The sequence below is a fragment of the Mixophyes fleayi genome, chromosome 2 (assembly GCF_038048845.1).
Source record: "Mixophyes fleayi isolate aMixFle1 chromosome 2, aMixFle1.hap1, whole genome shotgun sequence".
NCBI classification, from domain to species: domain Eukaryota; kingdom Metazoa; phylum Chordata; class Amphibia; order Anura; family Limnodynastidae; genus Mixophyes; species Mixophyes fleayi.
Window position 1 is genome coordinate 80,020,481 of NC_134403.1, and position 14,043 is coordinate 80,034,523.

The following is a 14,043-nucleotide window of genomic DNA, read 5'->3' on the forward strand; positions in this document are numbered from 1 at the left end:
AGAGACCTCGAAGTTAATCCAATTCTTGGCCAAGGAGGAAAAATTTAGAAAAATCGGGGAGAAATTAATTTTAAATATAGTAGATAGGGTAGGAGGAATGTGTTTACCCAGATAAAGCAGAGTCCCTTACCAAAACAAAAGGAAATTGCTTTTGCAGGGTCGATAGTAAGGATTGCGGTATGTTGATAGGGAGGGCCTCAAATTTAGTGATGTTCAAATTGTAGAATGAGGCTGCACTATAATCATCCAAGATGTGTTTCAAGGCTGACAATGAGGTCTCCGGGCTGGTAACAAATAGGAATACATCATCTGCGAACAGAGAGTTTGTGTGTATAGGAGTGAAGAGTAATACCCCGGAAGTTTGAGGCCTATCTAATTGTATGTGCTAGAGGTTCTATGGCCAGAACAAACATCATAGGGAAGAGGGGGCACCCCTGCCTTGTTCCATTGGCAATAGGGAAAGTGGAAGATAGGAAACCTTTACTAAATATCCTCGCAGAAGGTCCCTGATATAGGGCCAATTTGGAGTGTAGTATATTTCCCTGTATACCAAATTTAAGTAATACTTTTTTCATATAAAGCCAGTGGACCCTATCAAAAGCTTTCTCTGCACCCAGAGAAAGCATAACAAGCTCCTCTCCAGTCCCAGACAGGAGGTCCACCACATTCAAAATGTGGCGCGTATTATATGACGCCTAACGACTCAATATGAAGCCAACCTGATCCGGATGGATCAACTGTGGTAAAAAAGGATTAAGACGGTCAGCTATCAACCTAGCATACATGCGTGGATGCAGGGGGCACAGAGTGTGTGGATGCAGGGGGCACAGAGTGCGTGGATGCAGGGGGCACAGAGTGCGTGGATGCAGGGGGCACAGTGTGCGTGGATGCAGGGGGCACAGTGTGCTTGGATGCAGGGGGCACAGTGTGCGTGGATGCAGGGGGCACAGTGTGTGTGGATGCAGGGGGCACAGTGTGTGTGGATGCAGGGGGCACAGAGTGTGCGGATGCAGGGGGCACAGATTGCGTGGATGCAGGGGGCACAGTGTGTGTGGATGCAGGGGTCACAGCGAGGGGGCAGAGAGCGGATGCTAAGGGGGCAGACCGTGGATGCAGAGGGGGCACAGCGAGGGGGCAGAGAGCGGATGCTGAGGGGGCAGAGCGTGGATGCAGAGGGGGCACAGTGTGTGGAAGCAGGGGGCACAGAGTGTGTGGATGCAGGGGGCACAGAGTGCGTGGATGCAGGGGGCACAGATTGCGTGGATGCATGGGGCACAGATTGCGTGGATGCAGGGGGCACAGAGTATGTGGATACAGGGGGCACAGAGTGTGTGGATGCAGGGGGCACAGAGTGTGTGGATGCAGGGGGCACAGAGTGTGTAGATGCAGGGGGCACACAGTGTGTGGATGCAGGGGGCACAGAGTGTGTGGATGCAGGGGGCACAGTGTGTGTGGATGCAGGGGGCACAGAGTGTGTGGATGCAGGGGGCACAGAGTGTATGTGTATTATTTTTGCATACAACTAAATAAGTATTTCTGTCCTGACCTAAATACTTATTACGTTTTTTTGACTACTTATAAAACGGGACTGGTCGATAATTATTTTGGAGGGGTGCCTTGAAATAATTATGGAGACTCTAAGGGTGCCGTGAACTGCAAAAGTTTGGGAACCACTTGCTTAGAGGCTTGGGGAAGTGCCCAATCCCACAGGTGGCTCAATATACAGGCTTCTTGGTAGTGAGATAAGTTGGGGATCATCAGACCGTCCACGCTGCTTAGATAGAGACATACGTTTGTGGGTGATAAGGGGCGTTTCTGTCTCCACACATATGTCATCATTAGTGTATGGAAGCGGGCCATCAATCGTTTAGGTACAATATATGGTATAGTGGAAAAAATGGTAAAATGGGTAACAACATAATTTTAAAGGCAGCTATGCGGTCCAGGCAGGAGACCTCGAAGTTAATCCAATTCTTGGCCAAGGAGGAAAAATTTAGAAAAATCGGGGAGAAATTAATTTTAAATATAGTAGATAGGTTAGGAGGAATGTGTTTACCCAGATAAAGCAGAGAGTCCCTTACCAAAACAAAAGGAAATTGCTTTTGCAGGGTCGATAGTAAGGATTGCGGTTTGTTGATAGGGAGGGCCTCAAATTTAGTGATGTTCAATTTGTAGAATGAGGCTGCACTATAATCATCCAAGATGTGTTTTAAGGCTGACAATGAGGTCTCCGGGCTGGTAACAAATAGGAATACATCATCTGCGAACAGAGAGTTTGTGTGTATAGGAGTGAAGAGTAATACCCTGGAAGTTTGAGGCCTATCTAATTGTATGTGCTAGAGGTTCTATGGCCAGAACAAACATCATAGGGAAGAGGGGGCACCCCTGCCTTGTTCCATTGGTGATAGGGAAAGTGGAAGATAGGAAACCTTTACTAAATATCCTCGCAGAAGGTCCCTGATATAGGGCCAATTTGGAGTGTAGTATATTTCCCTGTATACCAAATTTAAGTAATACTTTTTTCATATAAAGCCAGTGGACCCTATGAAAAGCTTTCTCTCCACCCAGAGAAAGCATAACAAGCTCCTCTCCAGTCCCAGACAGGAGGTCCACAACATTCAAAATGTGGCGCGTATTATATGACGCCTAACGACTCAATATGAAGCCAACCTGATCCGGATGGATCAACTGTGGTAAAAAAGGATTAAGACGGTCAGCTATCAACCTAGCATACATGCGTGGATGCAGGGGGCACAGAGTGTGTGGATGCAGGGGGCACAGAGTGCGTGGATGCAGGGGGCACAGTGTGCGTGGATGCAGGGGGCACAGTGTGCGTGGATGCAGGGGGCACAGTGTGCGTGGATGCAGGGGGCACAGTGTGCGTGGATGCAGGGGGCACAGTGTGTGTGGATGCAGGGGGCACAAATTTAAGTAATACTTTTTTCATATAAAGCCAGTGGATCCTATCAAAAGCTTTCTCTGCACCCAGAGAAAGCATAACAAGCTTCTCTCCAGTCCCAGACAGGAGGTCCACCACATTCAAAATGCGGCGCGTATTATATGACGCCTGACAACTCAATATGAAGCCAACCTGATCCGGATAGATCAACTGTGGTAAAAAAGGATTAAGACGGTCAGCTATCAACCTATCATACATTTTTAGGTCAGTGTTGAGTAGCACTATGGGTCTGTAGTTTTTACAATCAAAATGGTCCTTACCAGGTTAGGGGATAGTTATTATTTGTGCCCCCAACATCTCAGCTGGGAAGCTACCACCCGTCAAAACATTGTTATAAAGATTGGTGAGAAGTGGGACCAGCTATGACGTAAACTTGGTGTAGAAGGCATGAACAAAACCATCTAGACCAGGGGCTTTGTCTTTCAGGAGGAGTTTGATGACATCTTCAAACTCCCACTGGGACCAAGGGAGATTAAGTAGCTCCAAACTATTTACATCTAATGAAGGGAGGTTAAGGTAGTGGAGGAAAGTAGGTATGGAGAGTTCTGTTGGTTGCACCGTGTCTATGTCATCATGCAAGTTATAAAGTCTGGCGTAATATTTAGCGAATTGATTTGCTACGTCAGCAGGTTGTAGATCTTATTGCCCTTAAAGTCATGGAGAGTTTTTATTCGATTTCTGACTTGTTTACCCATAAGTTTACGGGCCAAGAGCCGTGCACACCAATGAGTGGAAAGAGATGTATCGTCTGGATTGTTAGTCTGAATGTATTGTGACAACGCTTCCGAAAGAGCAACCTTGGATTCGAAAGAGGTAAGTAGGTAGTCCGGCATCCCCCAAGGTGTCGGGGGAATTTTAGTAAGTTGTAGGTTCCAGGACCACTCTATCGGGGCATTGTCTGACCATGTGATAGGGAGTATGTTAATAGTACTGGTGTGTTAAATGTTCATTTATCTGTCAGGACCATATATCTATTCTGGAGTATGTATTATGAACCCCGGAGTGTTAGGTATATTCTTGTACATTTGGAGACTGAATCCTCCAAATGTCATACTCCGCTAATAGTTTACGAAAAGCGGTAAAAGGTCCAAGGGCTGGATCAGGTCCTGTCGATCTTAGTGATCTGGACTTGTCGATTTTGGGGTCTAAGGTAAGGCTAATGTGTACCAGCAGGACTAAATGGCCTCTACGGACTTTCTGTACCTCCTAACATAGTAACTTGAGGAAAGGAATTTGACGGGACTTAGGGGTATATAGGGAGTCTAAAGTCATGGGTTTGTCTACAAAAAGTCCAACCAGAATATAAATCGTCCAGATTTGTCCTTTATTTTTAATTGTAGGCTGAAATAAACACAGTCACTAAACAACACGGCTACACCGTTCCTTTTGAGTGGGCCATTAGCGAAGTACCCCATTGGGCAGCTTGGGTCTCTCAGTTGGGGGGGGGGGGGGGGGAGAAAAGGAAAAATGTGTTTCTTGAGGGGCTATAACATCTGCTTTGTGTCTGTGGAATGTAGTAATCGCCAATCAGTGTTTATTTGGGGAGTTAAGTCCATTAACATTCAGAGAGTAAAACCGAACCATGAGTTATGGAACCTGAAAGGGGGGAGTTATAGCTAAGGAGCCTGTTCTGTTCTTGAGACATGTTTTTTGAGTGATTCGGGGGGAGGGGGGGCCCAGGATGGAGAGGTTCAAGGGAAATCTTCTTGCATTTTCAACATACAACGGTTTCTAGAGTTTACAGAGAATGGTGTCCCAAACAAAACCCATCCAGCAAGTAGCAAGAAAGGTCAGAGGTGAATGGCCGAACTGGGTCAAGCTGACAGGGAGGTGAAAGTTGCTCAAATAACCATGCGTTAGAAGAGTGGTATGCAGAATATCATCTCTGAATGCACAGCAAGGCGAATCTTGAAGTGTATGGGTGACAGCAGTGGAAGACCACACCGGGTTCCTCTCCTGTGAGCCAAGAACAGCATACTGAAGCTACAGTGGGCACAGGCTCACCAAAACTATACAGCTGAAGACTGGAAATATGGTGCCTGCTCTGACGAATCTCAATTTCACTGGAACATGCAAATAGTAGGGTCAGAATTAGGCATAAACCATTTGAATCCATTAATCCATCCTGCCTTGTTTCAAAGGTGCAGGCTTGTGGTGGTGGTGTAATGGTGTGGGGAATGTTTTATTGGCATACATTAGGCCCCTTAATACCAACTGAGCATTGATTAAATGCCAGAGCCTACCTGAATATTGTTGATGATCATGTGCATTATGGCCACAGTCTACTCATCTTCTAATGGCCACTTCCAGCAGGATAATATGCCATGTCACAAAGCACAGGTCATCTCAAGCTAGTTTCACTAACATAATAGTGTACTCCAATGGCCTCCACAGTCACCAGATCTCAAACCAATAGAGTACTTATAGGAAGCAGTAGAGCAGGAGATTCTCAGCACAAACGTGAAGCTGACAAATCTGCAGAAAGTGCCTGATGCTATTAGCATGGACCAGAATCTCTAAGGAATGTTTCCAGCACTGTGTTGAATCCATGCCATGAAGAAATCAGGATGTTGTGGGAGCAAAGGGAGATCCTAACCAGTACTAGAAAGGTGTACCTAATAAAGTGTCCACTGAACGCACATAATGATATTTTAAAATTGAATATCTTTCTTTGGTTGTACAGTGACCACATATATAATTACCAAATATTGGACTGCTAAGCCGCATTTTGACTTTTGGAGGCATATTCAATTAGCTTGGCGCTCTGCGATTACGTAGCCGCTGTGCTTTACTCAAAGTAATATGGTACTGCAATACTGCGGATATGGTTGCAAAGGAAAATCCGCCTTATTGCGGTACAGCGCATTACTGTAGTCGTGCGTTCCGGTGCGTAATCGCGGACCGCCAAGCTAACTGAATATGCCCCTTGGTGTGTGTCTTTAATCGTGCAAAGAGTTGTTAACTTTATCTCCAATATTGCGAATACTACTTAATGTAAATGAGGCAACTGAGACCTAAAATTTTATAAGTTCTGTTCTTGATGAACTAGATACCAATATAATCTGATGCAAATTAGTAGAAAAAGTACACACTAATCTAAAACATTTAGCAGGATTCAAGATGCTTTTACTTGATCCTGTAAGTAAATTATCTACTGATTTTCATATCATTACACTGGTTATCATACAATATAGCTTTTTTGTTATAATCTCTGAGTCAAAGCTTATGTCTGAGTAAATGTATTTGCTTCTGTATCAAATAGTTTATTAATATGTCTTTATTGGCTTTTAGGGATATTTTGTTAATGTGTAGAATTCATAGGGGGGAATTCAGTTGATAGCATTACTCGTGAGAATAACGCGGCCCGCACACTATAGTGCACATTATTACCGTTAGTACAGTAATTTCAACGTTGATTTTTGCTTGCAGTAGAAATCCGAGTTAAAATTACTGTACTAACGGTAATAGTGCACGGCCACGTTATTCTCACAAGTAATGCTGTCAATTGAATTCCCCCCCATAGAATCAGAATGCTAAATTGTTTTGCATGTAAGTGGTTTTCTATACAAAATACTATGAATGCTATTATCTTCTACATACAGGTGAATATCTAAATATTCTACAGACTGGCCATCAAAATGCATAGTAAAACTTATTCATATATTCATGAAAGTATCTTAATTATGTTTCAGTACCCTGCCATAACATCAAAACAGTATATTTTATTTGTAAAAGGAATATTGTTGAAAACTCGTGATGGTCAATGTTGAGCTTAGCTGCCAAAGAGGCTGTGACCGATCCCATAGCTATAGTCATGCACTGAACGTAATAATCGCCATGAAACATAAAAAAATAATTTATAAACCAGTGTCAACATGTTCAACAGACCAGTAGATGCAGGTGGCACAGTATATTTCTCATAAACAGGTGTTAAATGATTTAGGATGTAGTATGTATGTATCAGCATCATCATCATCATTTATTTATATAGCGCCAGCAAATTCCGTAGCGCTTTACAATTGGGGACAAACACAGTAATAAACAAACTGGGTAAAACAGAAAAAGAGATGAGAAGGTCCTGCTCGCAACTTACAATTTATGGGCAATGTATAAAGTGACAAGTTTTATTTTTAACCGCTCTCTGGAAACCCAACTCTTTATTGGAGCTTACCCTATTCCCACCTATACTACACCCACTGATGCATCCTCACCACTGTCCCATTCTGCACTCTGAACCACACTCATTCCTCTTGTTTCAGCTGTGCCCTCCTACAATTAGAATGTAAGCTCTCTCATCAACAGAGCACTCATGTGTTCTCATGTCTGCATTTATTTTGTCTACCTTGTATGTCCCTGTGCTACGTATGCCATGTGTTCCCCATTGTCCCAAGCTGCGGAGCCTTACAAATCAATGGCAATAATAAAATTTGAGACATTCAGGTTCACTTCTCGGTTTCCTAAAGCCATGCACAATTTGCAAATACTGTACTCTACATCAGTTGCACAATTGTTAACCCATTCATACTGCACCAAAAACCTAGGTTTTTGCCAGGGCAAGCCCAGACGACCCGGGTCGAGGTGCAGTATGAATGGTCCCAGACCTAGGAATTAGACCCGGGTCTTTTGGTGGGGTAATTACCGGGTCTGCCCCGGGAAGCCTGCACTATGAATGGTGCGATCTGGGTTTTTCAACCCGGGTCTCACCAGACACAATGTGAAACTATAAAAAAAAAAAAAAAAAACATCACAAGAGGAGCCAATCAGAGCTCGTCTTGTGATGTTGCCATGGGGACCCCGGGCAGACCCGTGTTCAGTATAAACACGGTCTACCCGGGATTTTAAATCCCTGGGAGCCTCTGCCCCCCAGCAATATCCCGGTTTCATATACCCGGGATATTGCCTGGGTGGCAGTATGAAAACGGTATTAGACACTTATTGCTTGCTCTGGGAAGAGAAAAAGTTTCCATGTCAAAAATAAGCTGCTACTTTATATTGGGTTGTGAAAAGCCAAGTTTAGATGGCATTTAAAATGTTCTTATAAGACCAGATTCAATATGTCTGAAATTGGATTAGCTTCAGAGATGAAACATTTCACTGTTCGTCTTTGGTTCTCACAGTGTAAAATAAACGTATAAATAAATGACTGTTGCTGAAAAGAAATCCATCTTGCTCTGCAATTTTGTTCTACTGCCAGCATTTCAGATCCTTTTCCCATATACAGGAATTTGTTGTGGCATAACTAAAGTGGCTATAAAAGGTTATTTACTAAAGGGGAAAACATACAGGTATGATGAGATTTTCTATTTGCACAGATTCTCCTATTTCCCTGCTTAGTATATCTAGCGCTGCACATCCATTTTCCGGTTTTGGAATGTGACCCATGAAAATTAATCTGCAAGTACGGTACTTTTATGGGATGGCATGTCCACAAATGGTGAAACCATCATTTAAAGACCTGCCCACTACCACTTTAGGACATTACTCATCATTTTCAATTTTGACTTTTTTCCTTAAATACTGCTCATTATTCATGAGAGTAAGAGGACATCAGGACTGTCTTTAAGTGTCACTTTTTAGTTTAAAAGTTTTGTTTAACCTTTAACCTATGAACATGCATACAAATACTTTCCCATATAGAGTGCACCTAGAAATACACTTCTCCATATAGAGTGCACCTAGAAATACACTTCCCCATATAGAGTGCACCTAGAAATACACTTCCCCATACAGAGTGCACCTAGAAATACACTTCCCCATATAGAGTGCACCTAGAAATACACTTCCCCATATAGAGTGCACCTAGAAATACACTTCCCCATATAGAGTGCACCTAGAAATACACTTCCCCATACAGAGTGCACCTAGAAATAAACTTCCCCATACAGAGTGCACCTAGAAATACACTTCCCCATACAGAGTGCACCTAGAAATACACTTCCCCATGCAGAGTGCACCTAGAAATACACTTCCCCATATAGAGTGCACCTAGAAATACACTTCCCCATACAGAGTGCACCTAGAAATACACTTCCCCATACAGAGTGCACCTAGAAATACACTTCCCCATATAGAGTGCACCTAGAAATACACTTCCCCATATAGAGTGCACCTAGAAATACACTTCCCCATACAGAGTGCATCTAGAAATACACTTCCCCATATAGAGTGCACCTAGAAATACACTTCCCTATATAGAGTGCACCTAGAAATACACTTCCCCATATAGAGTGCACCTAGAAATACACTTCCCCATATAGAGTGCACCTAGAAATACACTTCCCCATACAGAGTGCATCTAGAAATACACTTCCCCATATAGAGTGCACCTAGAAATACACGTCCCCATACAGAGTGCACCTAGAAATACACTTCCCCATTTAGATTGCACCTAGAAATACACGTCCCCATACAGAGTGCACCTAGAAATACACTTCCCCATATAGAGTGCACCTAGAAATACACTTCCCCATATAGAGTGCACCTAGAAATACACTTCCCCATATAGAGTGCACCTAGAAATACACTTCCCCATACAGAGTGCATCTAGAAATACACTTCCCCATATTGAGTGCACCTAGAAATACACTTCCCCATACAGAGTGCACCTAGAAATACACTTCCCCATACAGAGTGCACCTAGAAATACACTTCCCCATACAGAGTGCACCTAGAAATACACTTCCCCATTTAGATTGCACCTAGAAGGTACACAATGCGCCTCACTGAAAGTATAGGTCAATGGCTGGCTTTTACCATTTCCGAGGACATGTGAAATTCAAGATCTCTTTGAGGGGAAAACGGCTCTGCCGCCCATTTAAGTGTGTATTCTCCACCTCTATAATTCCATGGTTTCCATTTCTTCGGTCAGATATACTCAGAGGAAAGTCAGTATATCTGACTGAAACGATCGGTGGGTTTCTGTCTCTGTAATGCTCAACATGAATGGTTATTTTTATAAATAAATCCTCACATTTTTAAAGATGTTTTGTTTTCAACACTAAAGATATAAATTTCAACACTAAATATATATATATATATATATATATATATATATATATATATATATATCAAAGTGAATGCTACATTTATTATTTGCTATATTGAGACAAAACTTTACACATTCCACGGATCAGTGTAGGAGACTCATCGCTTTGCCTGTTGCCCAACTGCGGTCCCTAGTTCTGTGCTTTCTATCTACTTATTCTCCATTTTGTTACAAAACAGAGAATAAGACTGACAGGAAGCATCTGGTTCCCAAGTCATTTGACCGAAAATATTCACGAATGTCACGCAGCACAACCAATCAGAGGTGGAGAGGTCTGAGCGGCATGTGGAGAGGTCTGAGCGGCATGTGGAGAGGTCTGAGCGGCATGTGGAGAGGTCTGAGTGACATGTAGGGAGGTCTGAGCGGGATGTAGGGAGGTCTGAGCGGCATATAGAGAGGTCTGAGCGACATGAGAGGAGGTCTGAGCGGCATGTAGAGAGGTCTGATCGGCATGTAGAGAGGTCTGATCGGCATGTAGAGAGGTCTGAGCGGCATGTAGAGAGGTCTGAGCGGCATGTGGAGAGGTCTGAGCGGCATGTGGAGAGGTCTGAGCGGCATGTAGAGAGGTCTGAGCGGCATGTGAGAAGTCGAAGCGGCATGTAGGGAGGTCGAAGCGGCATGTAGGGAGGTCGAAGCGGCATGTAGAGATCTGAGCGGCATGTGGGAAGGTCTGAGCGGCATGTAGGGAGGTCTGAGCGGCTTGTGGAGAGAGGTCTGAGCGGCATGTGGAGAGGTCTGAGCGGCATGTGGAGAGGTCTGAGCGGCATGTGGAGAGGTCTGAGCGGCATGTGGGAAGGTCTGAGTGGCATGTAGGGAGGTCTGAGCGGCTTGTGGAGAGAGGTCTGAGCGGCATGTGGAGAGGTCTGAGCGGCATGTGGAGAGGTCTGAGCGGCATGTGGAGAGGTCTGAGCGGCATGTGGAGAGGTCTGAGCGGCATGTGGGGAGGTCTGAGCGGCATGTGGGGAGGTCTGAGCGACATGTGGGGAGGTCTGAGCGACATGTAGGGAGGTCTGACAGACATGTGAGAAGTCGAAGCGGCATGTAGGGAGGTCGAAGCGGCATGTAGGGAGGTCGAAGCGGCATGTAGGGAGGACGAACCGGCATGTAGGGAGGACGAAGCGGCATGTAGGGAGGTCTGACCGACACGTGAGAAGTCGAAGCGGCATGTAGGGAGGTCGAAGCGGCATGTAGGGAGGACGAAGCGGCATGTAGGGAGGTCGAAGCGGCATGTAGGGAGGACGAAGCGGCATGTAGGGAGGACGAAGCGGCATGTAGGGAGGACGAAGCGGCATGTAGAGAGGTCAAAGCGGCATGTAGAGAGGTCAAAGCAGCATGTAGAGATGTCTGAGTGGCATGTAGAGAGGTCTGAATGGCATGTGGGGGCCTGAGGGTATGTGGGACTATTTTGTAGCAAGTGGGAGGTCTGAGTGGCGGAAAACAAGTAGGCACCACAAATATCTGCAGCGCTGTACAGAGTGAGTGCAAAAAGGGTAGACACAATTCATAAAAAGTAACATAGTACAAGTGCCAGAGGAGGAAGAAGAGTGACATAAACAAGAAGTAAGACAAAGACGAGTGTAACAAGTGTGAGTAGTATAACAAAAAGGGGAATTACAAGGATGACAAGGGCAGCACAATATAGGGAGCAATGCCAGGTAAAGATTTAGCAAAATATTTAAAGTGGGTGACAAGAGAGCAATTCAGTTCTTCTATGTGCTGCAATTTTTCAGCAGTCATTCTAACGCTGCTGAATGACAACGCACTTGGGATACACATGCTTCTTTGAACCTGCAAGTGACTGATAGTCTTGCAGACTTGATATGCTGAAACACAATTCATGAGTCGGTGTGTACATACACGTGAGCACGTCAGGTATGTCACATGACCTTAACTGCTTGACTTATATCAGATAAAATTAGCACAACATGGGATGTTGCTGCAGCTGCTTTTAAAGTGGGGGGAGGGAGGAGTACTCAACATTAACATAAATGATTATATTTGAAGACGATGTGTCACCTCTTTTTTGTTAGGTACAGTAGATATAAAGCCAGCAGTAAACAAAATAATATCAATTCTCTGCTCCTGGTTTACCCAAGAGAGGTCCACCCTGCTGCAGCCCAGTGCTTCTCCCTGTTTAGAGCACAGATATGGAGCCGGAGGGCACATTTAGCACACAGGCAGGGCAGTATATCATCCTAGCCTACAGGCTTTGATCAGCCTGCTATAATGTAAATAGTCCCTAAGCTGCAATGACTACAATGAATAGCTGTGGTATACAAACATTAACCTGGGTTCACAAAATCCACATTAAAGCACAGTAAATATATAGAAAATAATAACACCTATGTTGATTGATTTGCTGCACAATTGCTCATACATGCCTGGGCTTAATAGACAAGATTATGATATGATATGAGAATAATATAACTTAAAGTATACATTGGAAAGGTCAGAGGTTAAAGTAGAACCATATAAATTCTGGTAACTAAAATGGAAATTGAACTGCCTTTAACTTTAAGCTTTGTTTCATCAGAAAGTGCTCACATCACATATTTCTGTAACACGCCATCGTTTTGGTCAATTTTGCACATTAACGGGCCTGATGCTGAGTTGGACATCCTCCCATCTGCATAAAATCCGGACACCTGTACTGCTCATACCAGAAAACAAGCAGCATGCACACGTGCACAAGTAGTTTCCTGTATATAGACGCGCCCCTCCTTACATCTGGAGAGATGGGGCGGAGGAGGAAATGGGCAGTCTGACGTAGGCTGAATACAGTGAGGGCACACAGATGTTAGAGGGCAGGTGTAAATACTCACTGATGATGATGACGGTTGCCAGGACTAGCTAGCTTCTTCTGATTAGCCTATTGGCAATCTGAGGCATTGACAATTTTTTTATTTTTTTTGGTTACTTTCATTTCTACATGTTAAGGAATGTGTCTGCTGTATTATAGCAAGCCTAAAAGTGAATGTGTCACTATCAAAACAAATGTTAACAAACTGTTCTTGTACTTATGGCTGTGTATATGCCTGATATAAATGTAGAGCAAACGCTACAGGTGCAGAGCTGAAAGCATCTTGAGATCAACGTAAATAGGCTATTTTTACAGGTGGCTTTTTTGAGCATAAATTACGCCCAACATGTGTCCAACTCAGCAGCAGCCTCTAAGGAGATTACATTTTTGCAATAGGCTCTGAATAGCCTGAGAGCTCCTTTTAATGGTTTAATTTGAAAAAGCAAAATACAGTTTAGATTCAGGTCGGTATTGGCCAAGTATTAAAAGTGAGTTTGGTTAATCTCAACTGTTTATAGGTCGCGTTATGATGGCAGCCCCCCACTCAGAAAAGACTGACTTAGCATACTGTATATATGGCAAATTTATCACTTTTATATATTAATATATGCTGCTTACCTTGAGTTTTACAATAAGATTTTTCATTTTTTTTGTCATTTTTATTTTCACTTTAAGTACTCAAATATCTTGGTCCTTTAGAATCTTGCAGAAACCTGGCAGTTCTGGAACTTTAAAGGGAAAATTGCTCAAATTTAGATGCGATTTGAGTAAGCGGACAATTAATTAAATCAATTCTAGAGGTTTTGGAGGAATTTTGTGAGGGTGTGGTGCGAATTTTCAAAAACTTATCTCTTTTATATTCTCAAAAAAGGCCCCTTAACACTCCATTGGGTTTGACCTTATGCTCTGTCATCACAAAATACTGGCCTGATCCGATAAAGTATAAAATGCATTCACGAACAACACTACTCCCCATATAATAAACGTCTGTTGCGAGTTTGACTGTCTTTTCTATTGAAGGCACTCAGAGAAATGTTTGTTGTGATGTATGGGTATGAAGAAAAGTAAAACGCAAAGACAAAATGTTAAACAAAAATGCTACAATTGCTAGAAGATGACGTAACATTTTTTTACACCACCTTTACTGAATTATCCAAAATGTATTATTTTGGTAAGTGTAATACATTGTTTCTGGCTAGTACTTTGCAAAATTGTAAACGTACATAGATAACTTTGTGT

General features: G+C 43.4%; 1 protein-coding gene across 10 annotated transcripts in view; it reads right to left on the reverse strand.

Moving 5' to 3' along the window:
• The window catches only part of DTX3 (deltex E3 ubiquitin ligase 3), a 63,007-nt gene that overhangs the window by 32,435 nt on the left and 16,529 nt on the right, over positions 1-14,043 (reverse strand). For 4 of the 10 annotated variants that reach the window (XM_075199360.1, XM_075199362.1, XM_075199363.1 and 1 more), the window contains exon 4: positions 13,423-13,532. The exons of the other annotated variants lie outside the window; for them this stretch is intronic. The gene's annotated coding sequence lies outside the window, so the exon portion shown is untranslated. The remainder of the gene's footprint in view (positions 1-13,422; positions 13,533-14,043) is intronic. 10 annotated transcript variants of the gene reach the window in all.